The sequence below is a fragment of the Ascaphus truei genome, chromosome 4 (assembly GCF_040206685.1).
Source record: "Ascaphus truei isolate aAscTru1 chromosome 4, aAscTru1.hap1, whole genome shotgun sequence".
Taxonomy (NCBI): Eukaryota; Metazoa; Chordata; class Amphibia; order Anura; family Ascaphidae; genus Ascaphus; species Ascaphus truei.
The window spans coordinates 331,815,993-331,836,987 of NC_134486.1; the positions used below are offsets into that span (position 1 = coordinate 331,815,993).

At 39.8% G+C, this 20,995-nt stretch overlaps 1 protein-coding gene across 13 annotated transcripts in view; it reads right to left on the bottom strand.

The window, feature by feature from the left end:
* ADGRB3 (adhesion G protein-coupled receptor B3) overlaps window positions 1-20,995 on the bottom strand; it is an 892,370-nt gene that overhangs the window by 529,776 nt on the left and 341,599 nt on the right. The gene's annotated exons all lie outside the window — the stretch shown is intronic.

The following is a 20,995-nucleotide window of genomic DNA, read 5'->3' on the forward strand; positions in this document are numbered from 1 at the left end:
AATACTAAAGTAGCATGTAAATGATAACAATTAGAGTAATAATAACTTTACATTCTGATGACTGTTTTTATCAGGCTTTGTTGTCTTAGATTAGAAAGGCAATTAATGCTATATTTTTAAACAGAAATTGAATGCAAACATATGTAACATGGTTTATCATCAGTCACAACATGTAGTTCATACCACAACATCAGAATTTTATAAACACTGTGGTAAGAGTTTACATAGGAGTTTGAACCCCTAGGAAAATTTGGAGCAAAACTGTTGCAAAAAAACAAATTTTCTGTTTTTGTCTGTACCAATATTTTAAGGTACATTTCTCCAAATGGGTCCAACTGCATCAGCTTGTGATTTGAGGATTGCAAAGAAAATAAATTATAGAGAAAGTGTATATATGTGTGTGTGTGTGTGTGTGTGTGTGTGTGTGTGTGTGTGTGTGTGTGTGTGTGTGTGTGTGTGTGTGTGTGTGTGTGTGTGTGTGTGTGTGTGTGTGTGTATATATATATAAAGAAGAAAGAAAAAAGGCGCAATCCTGTATAGCAATAAAAAACAGGAACATTTATTAATTACGCAAGGAAGGCTAGGTGACTGAACAGATTAAAACAAACACAATGATGCCAATAGACAATACACACAATATATGACAATAAAAAACAAGAGTACTCTTGAAAATAAAAAAGAAGGGAAATGTGACCAAAAAATGTCCAATAGCGCAAATGTAGGAGGCAGTGAGATGTGGGAGGAATTGTCACTCGATAGGTAGCAAATGACTGGAGCAACAAATGGGGAGAGGTAATTGACCCGTCAGATGATAGATTGTGGATGCAAACGTGGAAAAATCAGGCTGATATTGACCTCTATAGATGGAGATGGGGGGTAAGCAAATAGCATAGGCAAGGGATTAAGGAATGGTCTCACCAAAGGATGTAACCGCGATGACCACAGGGGTCTCTGCGTCCCCATTTGTTGCTCCAATCATTTGCTACCAATCGAGTGACAATTCCTCCCACATCTCACTGCCTCCTACATTTGCGCTATTGGACATTTTTTGGTCACATTTCCCTTCTTTTTTATTTTCAAGAGTACTCTTGTTTTTTATTGTCATATATTGTGTTTATTGTGTCTATTGGCATCATTGTATTTGTTTTAATCTATTCAGTCACCTAGCCTTTCTTGCTTAATTAATACATTTTCCTGTTTTTTATTGCTATACAGGATTACGCCTTTTTTCTTTCTTCCATTTAATCAGGATAGGCATATCCTCATTAGGGCTGCATCCTGCTAGCTCATTTCACCTGGGTCAGTACATTTATTAGTCACCCATTTACTCACTTATAGTGTTTCATTTGTGTTAGTCCTAGCGCTGATTTCTTTCTGTTTTATATATATATATATATATATATATATATAGTCAGATAAGGCAGTTGGCACTCCAATAGGTGCTGGTAAGCCACAGGTGCACGTCCCATATAGAGAATGTAGTTATACGTTACCGTTCCAAGGATTGGTAAACAAGAGACAGCACTCAAAGTTGAAAATCAAAGTGTATTAGTGAAAGCAAAAATACATCCAGAAACCCAACGTTTCGGTCCTACAGAATGGGACCTTCCCCCTGAGGAAGGTCCCATTCTGTAGGACCGAAACGTTGGGTTTCTGGATGTATTTTTGCTTTCACTAATACACTTTGATTTTCAACTTTGAGTGCTGTCTCTTGTTTACTAATCCTTGGAACGGTAACGTATAACTATATATATATATATATATATATATATATATATATATATATATATATATATATATATATACAGTAAAACCGATGCACATGTTATACGGGTATTATCAAATGATGTGTCTGGTTTTTATACCTTCAACAAGCATCATAGATGTCCACCAGCTCTGAGGTAGTATAAACCTCCCTCGATAACAATATCCCTTACACGAAAGAAAAACTTTCAAACGCATAATGCAAACAGAGACAGGTGCTGTGTATTAAAACAAAATGCTAATTGCATTGATGCACCCTTTGTCATAGTGTCCAAATACAAAAAAAGGAAATAAAATGCCATGATTTTGTTACAATATATTCACTTACTAAAGAAAAATATAAATGATTACCCCCTAATTTGATGGTTGTTTCAAACATCATGTTCTCGTTTCAGGGATAGTTAACATCCAATATAAGCCCACGTTACAAATTTAGGAAATATGATTCTTCTAGATGTTCATGCAAATATACAGTATAACATGGAAACCAACAATCTGAATGTAGACAAGGAATATTAGTGCCACTCATTTAGTCCCATGTTTCTTACTTATCCATAATCTCAGCTCTTACTTGAGTTTTGTTTTTTACCTCTTATATTTCAAAACTGAAAGGTTCTTTGTGCTTTAACCACTCATTTTTAAATACCTCCATGTTTTTTGTCCTGACTACACCTGCTGGAACTGGAGGTTGCTCCATGTGTCCACTATAACTAATATATGCATATTTGTATGAAACTTGAATAGCAATATAGCAATGACTTAGCTAGTCCTAAAGTTGGAGCTAATACTTAGACCGTGAGTTTACAACAAATACAAATACCACTTGTGGGCACATTCATGTCTCAGACAGGTCTGCAAACCTGCCTTTTGTCAATATCGCTTAGCACAGGGTGTGCAAACTAGGGGGTGGGGTACAGTGCTTACAGAGGCCCAGAGCTCATCCCCACAACATTTAAATTAAATGCCGGGGAGCACACTCCGGTGACGCATCGTCATGGCAACGTGTCTTCAAATGACACCATGGGGTCACATGACATTTTGACGTCAGAAAACGCCAGAGAAAAGATAAGGGGGGTGAGAGCAGGCAGGAGGGCACAGAGAAAAGAGTTTGAACACCCCTGGCTTAGCATATAATACTCGCACTGCAGCCAGGGATTCTGTGTAATGACATACAAATGAGCACTCACAGTGTCTCACACTTTGCTTCTTATCCATTTTAACATGAATCCCTATAAACGTATGCCTGCTGTATTACACAGCTTTATCAGCACTGCCTGGGTTAGAGAAGTGCATGAACAGTAACCCTACTCACAGACAGCTACATTTTACAAGCACAATAAATACTAGCCACTAGTTGACTAGATTTAGCTGGTCCAACCTTTACCTTAATGTATACTGTATCATATTTTTTTTTTGTCTCTTTCACATGTGAATCAAAGTTTGGGTGTCTATCTCAGGCTCTAACTCCAACCCCTTGGATATCACCTGTGGTGTCCCGCAAGGCTCTGTCCTGGGGCCCCTTCTCTTCCCTGTGTTCATCAATGATCTTACTACAGCTTGTAAGGAAGCTTCAATACACATCTATGCAGATGACACAATCCTATATGCACACAGCCCTAGCTTCTCCGACTTGAACACATACTTCCGTCTGCCTTTTTGACACTTGAAAATTGGATTTCCCAAAACAACCTGTTTTTAAACACTGACAAGATGGTAACAATGGTATTTGGGATCAATGGTACATTTTTAAAGCTTCCAATAACTGAGCTCAAGATCAGAACCAATGCTAACACCACCCTACCTCCTATTACTAGTTTTAAATACTTGGGCATATGGTTTGACTCCCATTTAACATTTGGGATGCACATTGATACGCTGACATCCAAAACCTATGCCAAACTGTGTACTTTACAGGAACAAATCCTCCATAAGTCTGCTGGTCAGAAAATGTATCACATAGCAGATGCTAATGCCAATTATCGACTATGGAGACTTAGTATATGACTCGGCACCGCAAACCCACCTTAGCAAACTTGACACCCTCTACAATTCAATATGCCATTTTGTTCTCCAATGCAACTACAACACACATCACTGCAAAATGGTCAAAGAACTAGATTGGTCATCACTTGAGTCTAGGTGCAAAGTTCACCTTTCCTGTCTTGCCTTCAAATACTTTCTGGGCAAGCTACCAAGCTATCTGAATAAGCTCCTCACCACTACCACATGCAGCACTTATCATCTGAGATCTGACCCCAAAAGACTGTTCATGGTCGCAAGGTTCAGAAAAGTATCCGGCCGCTCCTCCTTCTCTTACCATGCACCCCAAAACTGGAACAATCTACCGGAGACTCTCACAGCCACCACCAGTCTAAGTTCTTTCAAAACTAAAGCTGTCTCACATTTTAATCTTGTCTGAAAATGTTACATGCACCTATAATATATATTATCTCTAACTTTGCATGCAATATCTTGTATATAATGTATACCTTGTTCACTTATGTTACTATGTATTGTAACCATGTATTATTTGTCATCTTAACTATGCCCAGGACATACTTGAAAACGGGAATAAAACTTTTTAGGAAAAAAAATAATAATAATCTTTTACCCCTTGGGTCCATAGTAGGCATCGCCACATTTTTCTGAAGACCTTATTCATGAACTTGGTCTTATGTTCTTCAAATCCAAGGTACATGTAAGGCTTTAACTATACAGTATATTACCAACTTGCAATCACTAGGGTATCTTATAAAATGTGTGTTTTATAAATAATTCTGACCCAATTCTCACTTTTTGCAATATATTTACACACTGATGTCGAAGTGGATTGAAAAAGTAGCAGTGTTATGTCAAAGGTTAAAAAAAAAGTAATTTATTGAACACTAAGTAAAAACTATTCTGATAAAGAAGAAAGGGAAAAACTTCCTCAAGTAACCCACATTTTCTTTAAATAGAACTGGGACTGTAAATGAAAAAAAAAAAGTTGTGGTAATAATCATCTAAATTTATACACAAAACAGCCGTGACTAGTGGAAAGTGCCACATTTTTTTTATTTGCACATTATAAGACGATTCCTTTTTATGTAGAACTACAGTATAAGGCAGGGGTTCTCAACTCCAGTCCTCAAGCCTCTCCCTCCACCCCCCCCTCCCCCCCCCCAACAGGTCAAGTTTTCAGGATATTCCAGCTTCAGCACAGGTGGTTCAATCAGTCCCTGCTTCAGCACAAGTTGCTCAGGCAGTCCCAGCTCCAGCACAGGTGGCTTAATCAGTCCCTGCTTCAGCACAGGTCGCTCAATCAGTGGTCTTTGACTGAGCCTCTTATTGAGCCACCTGTGCTGAGGCTGGAATATCCTGAAAACCTGACCTGTTAGGGGGACTTGAGAACGGGAGTTGAGCCCCGCTAGTATAAGGAACTTAAAACTGATGTACAGTACTGTATGTTGTAACAACATCACATTAATCGTTTTTAATTTTCTAAACAAATGTCTTTTTTATAGATGGTTCTGTGTAGGACAGCATTCAGCAAATTGCACAGAATGCATCAATTACAGTACAGCTTATATTTTAAAGTCTGCTGCCACATTTAGGAAATTAGATTTTGCGAGATTAGTGGTCATTTTGCTAGAGTTAGACAAATAGATCATTTTAGTCAACTGAAAAGATTCACCCTGATTAATATTCACATTGGTTATACTATAGGCAGCTTCAATTCGTATGAAAAAGATATGGAAACCTACAGTGAAAACCAAATGTCTAAACAGCTTTTAATTATGTATTGTACAGTACGTTAAACAAGCCTTTAAATCCAATTTCAAATAAATTTTCATTTTTGTGTGTTGTTTATTTAATATGTATTTTATGCACATGTAACTGAATATATTTTTTCTGTACAATATATTAGTAAAGCAAAACTGGTAAATTATAGCTACAAATACTTGAGTGCAGGTGCTTCTTTTTGTTACCTAAATACATGAACATAATCCCACACAGTACAAGTCTTCGTTTAGGATAACGATAATGATGTATAATTGTTTTCAAACATTTTTAAGAAATGGCATGTGTTATTTAATAAAGTAATAGTCATATTAATACAGATTTATTTTTTTGCATACTTTGCATTTGTAGTGTATTCTGAAAATACATTTTCGATCAAATAAAAGTTCTGACAAGTTACGGTGGATGCTTAGGCATAGTTCATTTAGAAATTGTCATATGAAACAATTAGATACTTCAAATATGATAAGATTACACTAATTCCTTTGATGATGGGTGTTGATTCAGGGGAGATCATGAAAACCCATATACAGGGCAATTAGAGATAAAATTCAGCCAAGGGGGGGAGGAGGGGAAGCATATAAACACCTTTATAACAGGAATTGATATTCCAAAAGTGTTGTATTCGTTCACTTTATTTTGGGCAATGTCATCTTGAGAAGGTACAGTAACATATCTGCTTTAGGTCAATATAATAGCTATTTTTAAAAACATTAAATACAAATGTATACAGTGTATTGGATTTTATGTTGATGGTAACTGTACTACTGTAACTGAATGGACAATATTGTTCTGATGTTACTGTTTGTCTTAGTAAGGATCTGCCCTTATGCGTATACCAATACCACAATTACCTCAATAAAAAATACTTTTAGAAAATTAAGATTGCCTTGTCCTAAAATGCTTGAAATAATCAATAAAAAATATCTAAAGCAGCAGTGCATGATGGCTGAGAGGCAAATTGGTTGTTTTTAATTAAAACAGAGCTTCTAGAAATAAGAAATGCTATTTTAATCTGACAGCCAAGTAAACTCTTCTGCAGGCCTCTCCTACAAGTTTACAAAGTGAATAAAAGACACACTTCTTGTATTATTGTTAAGACTTTACTTTTTAGGAAAGATCTCAAATTTCAACCTAAAAAATAATAAACTGGTTTCAACCTACCAAGTCAGTCAGCAGCATGTAAAATCTAAAGAGCAGATAGCATGCACTGCTGCATCGACATAAGAGATAAGAGGAAAATACATTTGGGTCACTGAAAGATCTCTTCCCACAGTATTTGAAGTGTCAAGCAGCTCTTGACTGCAAATGGTGCATAAACTGTGCTGACATCAGCACACTTTATAGACCCAGTGTGTGGTTTAGCACTGTGAGTATGTGCTGATATACTATGGAGACATAGTAAGCAATGGATCCACCACACAGTTTGTCCTCTTATTATCCGCCATAACTGTAAAAACACAAATGTGTTAGATTTAAGGTTTCTGAGCCATATACCATTAACATTTTAATAGAATACTTTTTACTTTAATGGCTAAGAAATGGAGCACAGAGCACCTGCTCAGTTTGCTAATACCCAAGTATTACCTCTGGCAGCAAGGGGATGAAGAAATAATAGGTTATCAAATAATGTTCTGACAACCAAAAAAAAAAAGATAGGATGTGGGAAATGATTTGTCTTTTCTTTCTGGTTTGTGTTCCATCTCTGACTGATGTGGAGTTTTTATTGTTATCAGCGATATGTTTTCTATTTTGCATGATTTGAATGGCAAATGTTGTTCTTTGTTTTTGGCTATATATAAACCCAATCCATAAAGAGAGCTGAAACTGACATACAATTTCTTTACTACTGAATTGATGTGGGACATATCCATTTACAAACTTGCCTATTTATGTTTAATATTATACCTTACTGCACAAAGCTTTGTAATTTGTCAAACAAAAACATTTTGGGTAGAAATGATATATTTTGGTTATGTGATGTTTATGTAAGCTTTAAGGAGAAATTAGGTACCTTATTCAACAATTTACTTTATCATGATATGCTGAAGCTGCAGCAAGAAGAGCACACATGCACTATTTTTAACACAGTATTTGTTTTATGTGTTAGTTAAATTCCAAAGTAGCCAAAATCAGCTTAAAAGCTGCATTTGGTCATGTCTAATTTATAACAAAATCACCTAGTCCTAGCAAAAACAGTATAGAGTTGTCCAAAAACACACCTTTATCAAATGTATAATAAGAAAGTAAAGAGAAATGTACTTTATATAGGACTTGCAATGTTTGCTCAAGAAATGTTTAGTAGATTAAAAAATGGTCAAAAGTCTAAGGGGCCTTGTAACAGGGGAGTAATCCCTGTTCAAGTAATGTGCCTTTAATCTAGCAGTGTGGTGGTTAGCTGCTGGTAGTCAATTAATAAACACCACCTGCCTGATTGCTTACAAAAGCCTGTCTGTTGAGACAGGAAATAACTCCTTAGCTCTGACTGAGAGCTGAACTTTGGAGACAGAGGAGTGTTCTTGAGTCTCCCAGGAGAGACTGACCAAGAGAACACATATCTCTGGAGCTGACTGGTCTTGAGCTCTGCACAGCATAGCTGATTTCAAGACACCAAATAAGACTTCTAAACATGGATGCTGATTTTCTGTGCACGCACGGGTGCGGTTCCAGGAGAGCAGAGAAGCTTACTCTGCAGCAGCTAACAGATAAGACTTTCATTATTAAGAGACTGCTTATATCTGCTTATTTCATGCTATATGTTTTGGGGCTGCGAGACATGCTTAACTAACGGAGATGTGAATTAATTGCATAGGATTTCACTAGAAATACTCCCAAGTGAATAGAAGCTTTGTTCCCCCCCCCTGTGTTTGGATGATTTCCTGATGAAAAGGTTCAATAAAGCCTATTATAATTTCACCTTATAAAGTCTCCAATTGTGTACCTCTGTGAACGTCCGTCTACATATGGTGTCCGAAGTGGGACAAGAGGTGTCTTTGAAGTTAAAAAGGACCGGAGATTTTTATGTGAAATTTTTTTTGTTATGCTTTTTGCCTACAAACAGTCTGAGCTACTTAGAAAAAAAAAAAAAAACCCTCATGCAGCAGAGATCAGAGTTAAAGGGATACACACCACTGAAACCACACTGCACTGAAACTTACAAAACCACAGATGGACTCTTTGCCCCAATCCAAGAGGAGAGAGACTGCTGAAACAGCTAATCCTTTTTTGCCTATCACAAAGTGTAATATGGTCATTGAAATAGGGGTTTTGCCTTCCAGCCATAGTCAGGGTTCAAGAAGTGAGTCAGCCCTTAAAAAGGGATAGGTGTTTGTTGTTTTCAAAAGTTTCGCTGAAGCAGTGAATACAGATGGTGACCCACGAGTGGTACTGATTTTGCAGATGGAGGTTGCCACACTGCATAGGGCTACCAGCTGTGAATGGATTATATGCAGAAAAGTGTGAAAATTGATGCAAGACTGTGCTGAAGCAGGGGATTTTTTAGCAAACAAATGCTGAGTGTAAAATTGTCCTATAGGGGAAAAAGTGATTTCTGAACTGTGTAAAAGGTTTTTCAAAACCAATTGCTGAATGTTGAGTCACCCTGCCGGGAATGAAAGAAATAGTCCACTAAAAAGAATGGGGTTTTTTTGCAAGTAAAAAAGTCTGCCTATATATCTTGGGAGCAAAAACAGACACCCAAAGTGTGAAGTGTGTATGCCATAATACCCAAAGATGAGACTGAAAATTACTGAACTCAGGCAGAAAACCAAATTCTGTTGCTGAAGCGGGGAGATTGTACCTAGCAAGTAAATGGTGTAAAGCAAACAGAAGTTTTTTCCTAGCAACTATACATTCAGCATACCTAATGAGAGATTAACCTAGCAAGTAAATGGTGGAAAGCAAATAGACTTTTTTTACCTAGCAACTGCACATCATGAATACCTGATAAGAGAAAATGCATGCACAGCACTGCTGATATTGAAAAAAAATACCCAAGAAAAAAAAATTCTACAGAGAAGCCGGTGAGAGCTACGACCTCTACAAGCAAAATATGCCCACCTGTAGGACTACCACAATTGGGGGTTCTAGCAAATACAGTGGCAACAGCTGCAATAGCGCCTCCTGAGGTCAGGAAGAAAATTACCCCTGATAGCCTAAAAATGGAGGACAAGATACAGCGTTCCTGTAATGAACCCTACCCCACGGAAGAGTGGCCCTTCCAGTCCAATAAAGAGGAAGACCTCTCTTACGGGGAACCCAAACCGAGTAACACCCACAAAACACCCCAAGAATGGTGGGGGTGCCTGAACTCGGCACGAACAGAAAAGACCGCTCCCTTTGATGACGAATATGATCAGCAGGAGACAGAGCGGGAGCAGTGGATCACCGAATATTTCCGTCAGCTATTACAGTTGCAAGAAAAGCATGGTGGATCCAGTGACGCTGCTAACATTTCAAATGAAGATGGAGAACCAATATCCCTGAAGGGACGGTGTCATCCAAATCAAAAAGGCAAAAAAAGAAAAAGAAAAGCGGTTCTTCACTTACCGTGGAAGGAACAGACAAGTCCGCAGATCCTGTGGAGGAAAAGGGGGACCGAGTTGCCCTGCAGCCTAGAGAAAATGGAGAATTCGTCCCGCGGTTAACCGAATATCCAGAGGGCCCAAGGCAGAAATCGTGTACCCCAAAGAAGTGTCTGTCCGGTGCCAACAGTGAGGAACCCTCAACCAGTCATCCCAGGGAAGCGGAGCCAGAACCAGTCAGTGACGATCCCTTGACCAGCCCTGAAGACGCCCTGAAAATTGCCAGGCGTGACTGTGATCTACTTCGAGAACAATTGAAACTTGAGAGAGCAGATAATGCTGAGTTACAGATGACGGTGCTCGCAATGTACTCTGAATCTGGGACAGAATTGGACGATCTCAAGACTGAGCTAGACTGCAAAGGCTACTATTTCCGCCATGGATGAAAAGCAGAGCCAATCTGATAAAATGGTGGCTACGCTAAAGCGGAAGTATGAGGAGGCACTGAAGCAGATGACAGTCTTCCAGCAAGAGGTTCACACTCTTAGTATAGAGCTGAATGCCTCACAACAGGAGGTCAACAGTGTTCGGATAGAAGTGGACGTATCTCAGAAAGAGGTTCAGACACTCCGCAGAGCACTTGATACCTCACATCATGAGACCAACAGCTGCCGCACAGACCTGGAAGTTTCCAGAAAGGAACTACACAGTCTCACTGAGGAGCTGGACATTGCTAAAGAAACTATTGGTAATCTTGATACAGATCTCAAAGTCTCTCAGAAGGAGCTTCAGACGCTCAACCTAGAGGAGGAAGTCTCACGCCAGGAGATTGTCATTCTCAAAGCAGATGTGCGTAAATGGAAGGAGGACTGCAAAGAAGCACTGAAGAATACAGAGACTGAAAAAGGAGAAAATTCAAGATTAAAAAGAGAAAACTTAAAACTGAAAGGAGAAAATTTTCAGTTGACAGAAGAAGTCAAGGAAAAGTTTGAAGCAGAGCACCGACTGCAGAACCAACTGCAAGGTCTGCGTACGCACCTCGAGAAGGCAGAGGAGAAGCAGCGAACTCTGCAGGATGATAATCTGCAGGCTGTTAAAGAAATTCAAGTGCTGCAGGAACGTCTGATGACCCAGTATGTCCCCGCAAAGCAGCATGAGAAACTGAAGGCTACCCTGAGCATCACCAAAGCAACGCTAAAAGCCAAGCTTAGAACCCAGGTGACGCGGCACAAAAGGGAGCACAAGTAGGCCCAGAAACTGAAACAAGTAACTGTGGCCCAAGCAAAGAAGTTCATAGTGCTTCACAATGCAATAAAAATGTGGAGGCAAGCTCAGAGAAAGCAAAGCATGCAGATAAATTCCCTGAGAAGAGACTTGCAAGACGCACTCAAAAAACAGGGATCTCTCGCGGATGAGATTAATGTCTTACAAGGACAAGTATTGACCCTGACTAAGCTTCAGCATCCCACAGCCTCAAAAACCCATGAAGACAAGGGTACAGTGAGAGCTGGGAATACCGCTCATCTGAAAGACAGGGTTGCAAAATTTGAACCACCTAAACAAGCACTAGCAAAACCTTCAGCCACCCAGCAGGCAACAAAAGAAGGTACACGTGCTGAATTAAAACCAGAAGAATCCTTAGCTGATGAAGCTGAAAAGATGGGACATTCTCTGGAAGTGGGTGTGGAATCTTCCGAAGCTTCCGATGAATGAATTTTTCCTGCATCAGATTGATGCCGGGGGTCTCTGGAGCTGATACCCATTAATATTAGCACCTGAGATCACCGACATGAATCCAATGCATGACAAATGCATTTACAGGCAACTTCATTACCTTAGCGGCTAACCGCTAAGGCAATGAAGGGGTTAACCACCAGTGCCATGCTTATTGTGGGTAGCTGGGGTGTGTGAAGGTGGTATTTGGCCCTTGGTGGGGGTTTAAGCCTTGTGGGGGGAGGGGTTTGCTGGTGGAGTTAACCCCTTCATTACCTTAGCGGTTGGGGATATAGTTCCCACAATCTGATTGGCTGAAATACCATGTGCCGCCGGCCATCTTGGATTTAGTGACATCATCTGAAAGGGAATGAAGCACAGCCATTCTGATTGGCTGGCTTCATTGCCTTTAAATGACATCACTTCCCACCCCTCCCCCCCCCCCAAAAAAAAGGCACATGATTCTCACAGCCAATCAGAGCTGTGAGAACCATTTTCCAAGCAAATGTGACAGGCCATATTTAAGGCCGTGACGTCTCATTTGAGCCCAACAAGACGACGAGACAACATCGTGTTGTGGATCTACCATTGGGTTTTTGAATTGACAGATGAAGACAGAATATTAAGAAAATGAATTGCAGAAGACGATAGAAGAAGCTGACTGAAAAGAAAAGAAAGAAGAATTGGAGTACCTGATCCGGATTTTCATGGCGGATGGCATTGGATGGAGTTTCAGGCCTTTTCGGTACGTAAGCTTCCTGATTCCCGGGAGTCGGAGGGACAACGCTTCTAAAGGTAAGTTAAATAGTGAATGTATGTAATGTATTTTTTACAGGTTTTTTGATTGTATTTCTTTATTTTTATGTTTTTGATAGCCAATTGACTGCCAATGTATTATTCTGTTCACGTTTTGGGTACAGTTTAATACAGTGATAGCTAATGCTTTTTTGGCAAATTGCTTACAGTATTTTCTATAGAGATTTATTTTTCCGATTTGGCATGATTGTTTGGCTTATATTCTGTGTTATGTGGTTGGCTTGTTAATTTTTATGGTTTACATTGATTAGCATTTTAAAATATTTCTTTGTTTGCTTGGCTGTTGGTTTGACTTGATTTGTTGGAAAATTGTTTTATTAATTAATTGCTTTGTTGGCTACTGGTTATAATTAATTGTTTTGTTGGTTAGTGTTTTAATGTAATTGGTTGGCTGGTGCTTGTATTTATTTCATTTGTTGGCTAGTGTTTTGATTTATTGAATGGGGTTGAAGCTGCTTGTGTATATGTTTGATTATTCTTCCTTTTTGGCCTTCATGTATTTTGATTAAGTGCCCATTGAATGGTATAGTGGCTTATCATGCCCATATTATTATATTATATTATATGGGTATGATGTACTACTATAACAATCAATGGGTACAGGGTGGGTATAGTGGGTCAGGGGTGGGAGGATAGGCCTCCTGGGTAGGTCGCAGGGTAGGGTGGGTTAACCCCTTAATTACTGTAGCAATTTTAACCGCTAAGGTGATTAGGGGGCTACGGGCCATTAGAATGTATTTTGCTATTGTTTTGCAAGACATGGACCTGCAGTAAGCTGATGAGGACACCCCTCATAATGCCAATGGTAAGTAGAACGGTTTTATTTACTTTATTTATGCTGCATGGCTAATGTTGTGTTTAATAATGGGCAAATAATCTATTATCCATATCTGGATAACAGTTATTTTGCCCATTATTGTACTGTAATGTGTTTGGTGAGGGGGAGGTGTATTTATTGAAATTTAGGCCATGTTTTTGATCTTTTCCATACAGGAATGGTACCGCAGGCCAGTGGGAACCCACGGATCCACCCAAGGACCCCCCGACGCCCACAGGTATTACCCGAGGAACCCTGGACGCCCACGGGAACCACCTGAGGACCCACGGACACCTGTGGGGAGGAACCAGGGACACATATGGGGCTGCGGGGATCCGCAGGGACCACCCAAGGGTCCCCAGACACCTCATGGGAACCACCCGAGGGCCCATAGACCCCCATGGGAACCACCTGAGGGCCCCCAGACACCTATGGGAATGGCCCATTGGGGCCTACGGGGACAACCTGGAGGCCCACGGAGCCTAGCGGGGACCACCCAAGGGCCCCCAGAAACCCATTGGTACCCCCGGGGTGCACTGTGGGGCCTGCAGACACCAGTCAAAACCACCTGGGGACCCCCACCGGCCTGTGTTATAAATCCTGTGTGTAAAAAAATAAATAATGGTTTCATGTGGGGGCACAGAGGGTGGGTTGTGTATTAAATATTGTAATGTTTATTGGGGGCCTAGGGGGTGGGTAGTAGGATTATTGTGTGTATTTTATTTTATTGTGGGTAGTGGGGGTGTGTGAAGGGGTAGTACCCCAATGATGGGTGTTTAGGCCTATCGGGTGGGTAGTGGGAGGGGTTAACCCCTTTATTATCTTAGCAGTATTAACCTCTAAGGTAATGAAGGGGTTAAGTCCACCTGCAAGCATGCCGCAAGGCCTAAACACGCACCAAGGGCCAAATACACCCTTCACCCGACCCCCGCTACCCAAAATAAACATGGCACTGGTGTTTAACCCCTTCATTGCCTTAGCGGATATCTGCTAAGGTAATGAAGCTGCTTTAATGTAATTTTTATTAATAATGTGTGGGAGCAGGGGGTCTCCTGAACTGAACCTCTTTCATTTCAGCCTCAGGGACACCCTTCTTCCTGAGATACAGGCCCTGTTATGGGGTGCCGGTATCTCCTATGCATGTAAATGTCCTGTGTCACATGACCGTGGGAATCAAAAGCATAGGAGATACCGGCCCTCCCATAACGGGGCCTGTATCTCAAGAAGCAGGGGGTCCCCGGACCTGAAATCAATGCGGTTCTGCTCCGGAGACCCGTGCTCATCTACACTAGTAATAAAATGTACATTCAACTACATACATTTTGGGCGAGATTTGCGCAGGGAGACGCGGCTCTCTCTGAGCAGCTCTCTCTGCAGCTGAATGGAATCGCCAGCTAAGGCCTTTTCAGAGAGGTGGTCATTACGCCACCGGCAACTCGCCCGTTTTATGAATTTTGCTATCACAGGTAATCAACGCTTTCTGAATACTGTGATAGCAACGCTCACAAAAACAGCGATTTAAATGGCCCAGTGATTTTTTTATGTACTTTTACTGCATAGGCCCCTAAATCTCAAAATGACAAAGCTAGAAACCATAAAGTACAGTTATCTAGGAGCCGTCTAAGGACTATTTTCTTAATGAGATAAGAGTGATGCAATTATTTCAGTTAATTAATCAGGCCATATTAAAAAGGACCAGCAAAAGGATGTATACAGTATATATAGTTATTTAAACATCAATATTTTCCTGAAATCGAAAGCTGTACGGGGACATCATAGTGAAGTATGTAAGTAGAATGAAAATCGAAAAGTAATGCCAATTTCTTAAAGAAAAATAGGTTTTGAAGTTGGGACCAGTGCTTTAAAAAGATTATATAAAAAAGAGAGCTTGGTGCTAACAAATCACAGTACTGTGCAATGTGTCTGGGTCCTTGAGGTCCATCAAAGTCAAGTGTCAGTGATTGTAGATTAGTACAGCCAATTGCTTAAGATAATATCAGTGAAGTTAAGGGTGTAAACAGAGTTGAAAAGAACCAGAAGGAACACTACATACTGTATAGCATACTCCACCACACCTGCCCCTGCCTTCTACTACTCAATATACCGTATAGCCTTAACAGATACTATCTTTTATAATGCCAATTCTAAGCCACAATCTTTATCATAGAGAAATGCTAGCATTGATAGAAACTCTTTATCTTTGTTGTGCAGAATTGGGTATAAATATTTTATCTGATTAATTGTCTTTCATGCCTGGCCTTTTTAATTGAGGGATAAGTGGATGTTATAACAACATAAATGATCAATAAAAAAAAACTACATTTCTAAAATGTATGTTAGGTTTTTCCTTGACATACTTAACCCATATTGTTCTTGGTATTTTATTTTCTCCTGTATGAAGACATAAACCAATAAATGGCCAAATAACAAATCCGTGGAACAAAAAATATGTCAAAAGCAGAATTGATCGTCTACCACATGGTGCTGGGAACAGCCAACAAAAGGACTAATTCTATATTATCCGAATATCCCCATTGATTGAATCGTGTTTTTTCAGCAGATTGCCGTGGAAACCTCCATTTTGTACCATATAGAATTACCCCCATTGTATTGTTCTGGAAATACTTGGTTTGTTAAAAAGTATACACAAGTAGAAATGCTCTGACATTTTATTTTGTATTGGAATTTTGAAGGAAATATTATTTTTTAAGCAACAGATAAAGAAGAAATATATCAAAATTCCCCAGGTGCACAAAGAAAAAAAAATGTATGTTAATTAAATATGATTGCTTTTAAATAAATAATTTAGCTTTATAAATTCAGAGTTATATTTAAACTTACACTGAAACTTCCATACATCACCAAACACAACATATTTCCATGATAGATGTTTTTGTTTTATGCTTTATTTAAAGAAGCAGTTCCCCATCATCATTTTTTGCTTACTATCCTATCTTTACAATGTACAGTATAGGAAGCAGATGAGTCTCTGAAGATGGTACAGTGTTAATTTCAGCTCCGGGGAACCCCTGCCTCTCAAGATACTTACCAAAGAAGGTGCCGCCGATACTGTCTCCTTTGGTGGAATCAAAATAGAGGCTTAAATCTCACACATTTCACGGCTTCCTTCTGGCCCGCCTGATGCAGCAGATTTAAAGAACCAGGAAGTACGGGCGGCACATTTCCTGGTAAGAATGTCGTGAACCAGTTAAATTTATGTGGTTCAGCTCCGGACAACCCCTGCCTGCCAGCTATGTACTGTAAAAAGAAGTTATGCATTCGACTTGCAATGTTCCTTTACAGGCCAACCCATACCAAACAAAATAGACTTATTCTTAGGTAACAGCAGTCTGCATTTTGTGCAATTACATTGGAGTAAAATATTTTAAATACTGTAAGTTGAAGAGCGAAGAAAACTGTGCAACTACAAAGCTAACATGTTGAGCAGGAACTCAATGAACTTCTGCAAGTGCAGCTTGTAATGCATTTTGTAATATATTTAATATGAAATTTGCACTAGCTCACAACGTCCCTAGTATATCTCTTCCGATGCACTCATTCAAAACATTAAATAGCCACTATTACATTGCATATACAATAAACAAAGTATGACAATATATATAGTAGGAAAGCACGAATATTTTAATATTGGTGTTTCAATGATCATTTACATTTGGTGTTTTTTTAACACTATTTCAAAATATCATTTTGAATACTTCTTTAGATGTTCCTGCTCAATGTGTGCAGAATAATGTGTGCAGAATAATGTGTGTGTAAAAATGTGTGCAGGATAATGTATGTGGAATGTTTTATGTACATTCAATCCTATATTGAAGTGAAGTCTATTCTGAGGGAGCATTGTGGCAATGTATGAAGGTTATCAGTATGACAAGCAATGTTACAGGAAACACTCTAATTGAGCTATACATCAGTTTTTAGGTTGCTCATTTCATACAATTTATCTGCTTCTGAAAATGGCATCAATATGTATTGCATTAGCAGACAAAAGCAGGAGCTTGCTGAATTAAAAGTAAATTGACATATTTTTGTCTATTAATCTTTAAACGCCTAAATTAACCTTGACAGCTTCTAAGACAAAAGAAAAAGCTCCAGGAAACCAATAGATACCCTAGTACATTTTAAATCTGAAGAGCATGACATAAGAATAAAAAATGCAGTACAGGCATACCCCGCATTAACGTACGCAATGGGTCCAGAGCATGGATGTAAAGCGAAAATGTACTTGAAGTGAAGCACTTCATTTTCCCCACTTATCGCTGCATGTACTGTACTGCAATCGTCATATACGTGCATAACTGATGTAAATAACACATTTTTAACAGGCTCTATAGTCTCCTCGCTTGCGCACAGCTTCGGTACAGGTAGAGAGCCGGTATTGCTGTTCAGGACGTGCTGACAGGCGCATGCGCGAGCTGCTGTTTGCTTATTGGGCGATATGTCCTTACTCGCGAGTGTACTTAAAGTGAGTGTCCTTAAACCGGGGTATGCTTGTACTGTACCAAGCATAAATGAGTAAATTATAGACCTCTTTTGTGCTGAAATAAATTAAAGGTTCAGCCCAAACCCTCCCTTCCGCCTTGTTTTTTTTTTACATTATTATTTACATCAATGTATTTATTGTAGCTCCGGGCTCCCTCTGATTTCTGAAATACATGCCGGGAAAGGTGTTGCATGTACTTTTCACAAATTTAAATCCCCTGTTTGCCGATGGCCAATAGGGAGCCGCATCAGATGATGTTTCAGCTTCCTATTGGGTCACGTAATGTGGGAGATTTAAACCTCCATTTGTTTCCCCTGGAAAGGGGGGTACCATTGCTACCATTACAGGTATGTATCTCTGGAACTATGGGGCCCCCGGGTCTTAGATTCATATGGTCAGCTCCACAAACTCCCTGATTCCCTTCCATGTTAAAAAGAAAGGGGAGGGATATAAAATAAATTAAGCGGGGGTGCTGCTCTTTTAAATAGCAATACAATGTAGGCCCTACTTTATTCTTACAGTCTGGATCTATCAACCTAGCTGCCCGAAAACTTTTGGGTGCTGCCAAGGGATGTGTGTTACCATTGAAACTTACAGTGAACCAGTGAGTCATGTAAACTCATTTTTAATCATTCATTGAAAAAAATATGGGAATGTATTGTACCCTAATAAGACGCAAGGCAGAAAATTATCATTCTTCCTGATATTTATTTGTTGGACATTAATTTATTTATGTATTGTACCATAATAGGGTGCAAAGCAGAAAATGACCATTCTCCCTGATATTTATTTGTTGGACATTAATTTATTGAATTCAGCACTTTTGGTGTACTTTTTTTTGCACATTTTTTCTCCCCCAATGCTGGTCTGTTTGACTTGCACCAACACATTTCGAATATTTTTGTTTTTATTTTACTTGTATTCTTCATATATGAAATCATAGTGTACAGAGCTTTCAAAATCCCACAATTCTCTTTAGCTGTTCAAGTGTCGAATATAGCTACTCAACTTTGAAGTTGAACTCTGTTGTACAGTATGTGTAATATTAATTGAATTTCCGGACTATTAAGAAAAACACAGTGATCTAACACGTAATGTTTTCTTTATCATGTTACAGTAAATAACTTTGCTGGTGTTGGGATGTGCAAAAACATGGAGCAAAGAAACATCTAAGATTTGAAGGAAAGCAACATGAAAAAGAACATGGTGCATGATGAAATAATGTTCTAAATGAATTTAGCCTCTAAGCATATTTCATACAGAATCTAGAAGTTAAAGAATTTAGTAAAGTGCACAATCTTTCAGCATTCTAATAGTAATCAACAGGAGAATAGTACAGTATTCTCTATACTGGATGAAGGGATAGGGTACGCTTAGGCCTTAATTTACTATACATCCATATCCTACTCGCCATTTTTTGGAAATGTTGCTATCACTGGTATTCAGGGCTTTCTGCATACCGTGATAGCAACGTTGTCAAAAAGGCAATTTAAAAAATCTGGCGATTTTTTTTTTATCGGAGCTTAGTGCATAGGCCCCTGTGTTGGGAAAAAGTGAAATTATTCTAGCAGCCAAATTTTAGATAGATTGAAAGGGAGACAGTTGTTAGCAGTATGTTATAACCATGATGAATGGTTATAACATACTGCTAACAACTGTCTCCCTTTCAATCTATCTAAAATTTGGCTGCTAGAATAATTTCACTTTTTCCCAACACAGGGGCCTATGCACTAAGCTCCGATAAAAAAAAATCGCCAGATTTTTTAAATTGCCTTTTTGACAACGTTGCTATCACGGTATGCAGAAAGCCCTGAATACCAGTGATAGCAACATTTCCAAAAAATGGCGAATAGCCGGCGACGTGAAGATCGCCCCTCTGAAAAGGGTTCACCCGGCGAGTTCTTTCTGCTGCAGAGAGAGAGCCGCCTCTCCCTGCGCAAATCTTGTCCGAAAATATATATTTTTAATTTACATTTTATTACTAGTGTATTGTAGCAGAGCGTCTACAGAGGAAAAACATGATCATTTCAAGTCCGGGGACCCCCTACATCCCATGATACAGGCCCCGTTATGGGGTGCCGGTATCTCCTATGAATTTGATTCCCACGGTCATGTGACGCAGAACATTTAAATGCATGAGATACCGGCACCCCATAACGGGGCCTGTATCTCGGGAAGCAGGGGTCTCCCCAAGGTTGAAATCAATGCGGTTCAGCACAGGAGACACCCTGCTCCCGCACACTAATAATACAAATTACATTAAAGCATCTTATTTACCATAGCAGCTAAGGCAATTAAGGGGTTGAGGCACAATAGCAGCTTTATTGTGGGCAGAGGGGGTGAGTGAAGCGGGTACTTGGCACAGGATTTATACCAGAGGCCAGTCCACGCAGGTGTCTGGGGGTCTTTGGGTGGTCCCCACGAGTGTCCGTGGGCTTCCAGATGGTCCCATTGGGTCTCTGGGGGTGCTCAGGTGGTCTCCGCGAGTGTCCATGGGCCTCCAAAAGGAACCCCATGGGTGTCTGGGGGTCCTAGAGTGGTCCCCACTGGTGTCTGTGGGCCCTCAGGTGGTCCCTGCTTGTATTCCCCGCAGGTGTCTGTGGCTCCTCAGGTGGTTCCCATGGGTGTCCGGGGGTCCTCAGGTGGTACCTGCGGGAGTCTGGGGGCCCTTGGGTGGTTTCTGCAGGTCCCCGCTGGTCTGCGGTACCAATCCTGTATCAAAAAATTAAATTTGGAATACATAGAAAGAAATACACCTCCCCCACCAACACATACAGTAAAGTAATGGGCAAAATAACTATTATCCAGTTATGGATAATAGCTCATTTGCCCATTATTAAATCAAACACTAGCCAGGCAGCAAAAATAAAGTAAATAAACCTGTCTACTTACCCCTGCCATCATGAAGGAAGTCCTCGTCAGCATACTGCAGGTCCATGTCCTCCAATGCCAGCAAGAATACATACACAATTACAATCTAATGGCCCCTAACCCCTAAATCACCTTAGCGGTTAATAACCGCTATAGTAATTAAGGGGTTAACCCACCCTCCCCTGCTACCCACCCAGGAGGCCTAACCAC